Raw genomic sequence first — 1,737 nt, 5'->3', positions numbered from 1 at the left:
ATTTGGAGGGCCTGGGACACTTGAGGTCCTTCAAGGTAGAGAGGATGAAAGAGGAGAAAGGAAGAGAAAGTTGGTCTGTGGTTGTCAGGTGTTCTAAAGACAACAGAGAACAGAGGGGAAGTGCCACCTGCTTCCCCTGGGTGGTAAAGAAGTTTAGCCGCTGGTGGCTTAGCTCAGCTCTACTCAAGCTTCTCAGGTGCTTACCCAGAATCAGACTCAGGGAGGGACTTCCCATCATGGGTAATTGTTTAAAGCCTGGAAGGGAAGCCTGGGGTCACCTGGGCCTCCCTGGATGCCTCTGAAACCACTGGGGTTAAATGAATATGATCAAGCTCGGCAGCAGGTGGGGATGAGTAAATGAGAACCCAGAGTTGTCTTTCTTCCTGTGTCCACTGTGTCCCTCTGGGGTCAAGAAACTCAGTTCTCTGTCCTGTTACCTAGCACGTCCTTGGTCCTGGTAAAGGATGAAGTCATGGAGAGATAAATCATAAAAAGCAAACAATCAGATTATGAGAGTAAATATCTTCTGTAGTCTTGTCCTAAACTCCCTGGCCAGCCTTGGCTTTCCCCATCCACTCTCCCAGGGCCTCTTCCTCCCTGGTACTTTCCCAGGAGGCTCTGCCTACCTAGAACTCACAGGGAAAAAGGTGTCTGGGGAGCCGGGCCTGGGCTGGAGACTTGGGGAGAGACCCAGCCTTCACCCTGAAGAAGCCAGCTCACAGCAGGGATTTCCGCTCTTCTCCAGAAGCCTCTGCAGACCATGCCCCAGTTGTGGGGCCCCATGAGAGGCCCAGAAGCCTCAGATAAGGCAATCCCAGGTGAGCACAGCTGACTTTGATTTTTATTTACCACTTTAACCACTGGGCAGTTCAGTGGTAGTGTGTCCATCCAGGCTGCTCCGCCACCATTGCTGCCATCCATCTCCAGAACCTCATCATCTTTCCACTCTGCAACTCCTAATCTCCCCTCTGTCCAGCCCTAGATGACACCCATTCTATTTCCTGTTTCAGTGCATTTGGTGACTCCAGGTCCCTCGTGTAAGTGGGATTGTACAGTATCTGTCCTTTTGCGTCTGGCTTATTTCATCCATATTGTAGCAGGTACCAGAATTTTTCTTCTTAAAAGGCTGAGTGATATTCCACGGTATGCACAGTCCACGTTTTGTGTATCAATTCATCTGAGCTTGAGTGGCTTCCCTTTCCCAACAGTTGACCTGGGTAATTGCATTCTGTTTGGATAGAGTTTACATGATTTTTTGTGAGCCCCCTTTCCCCATGAGATTGAGGGAGAACATATACAAGCATAGCAGGCATTGCTGCCTATAAAAGCAAGGGAACAAACAAATAAACAAACACACTATTGTATTAAGTAACTGATGCATCTTATGGTTGAAAATTTGGGAAGTGTGGAAAAGTGTCAAAGACAAGTAAAATGGCTTCTAATCCCTGAGATTGCAGGTGATCTATGCGTACCTGGAGGAAACGGTTACAAGAGGAGAAAGCAGGACAGCAAGGAGAGCTTTCCCTAGGAAGAGCCCGACTATGCTGCTTTCTTTGCAGAGGGTCTGCTTGGAGGAAGGGGGACAGTCCCCTGTGAGGGCTAGAGACCCCCAGACCAAGAGGCTCTGCTGACCAGGGTCAGGGAAGCTGCCAATCCCAGGTGGGTGGGTGCTGCACAAACCTTATGTGGCACTCAGGGGACCATTAGTTGGTGAGTACATGAATCTGCGCTCTCGTG

This window comes from Callospermophilus lateralis, unplaced genomic scaffold, assembly GCF_048772815.1.
Source record: "Callospermophilus lateralis isolate mCalLat2 unplaced genomic scaffold, mCalLat2.hap1 Scaffold_45, whole genome shotgun sequence".
NCBI classification, from domain to species: domain Eukaryota; kingdom Metazoa; phylum Chordata; class Mammalia; order Rodentia; family Sciuridae; genus Callospermophilus; species Callospermophilus lateralis.
The sequence above is the reverse complement of the archived record's forward strand: the minus strand, read 5'-3'. Positions refer to the sequence as shown.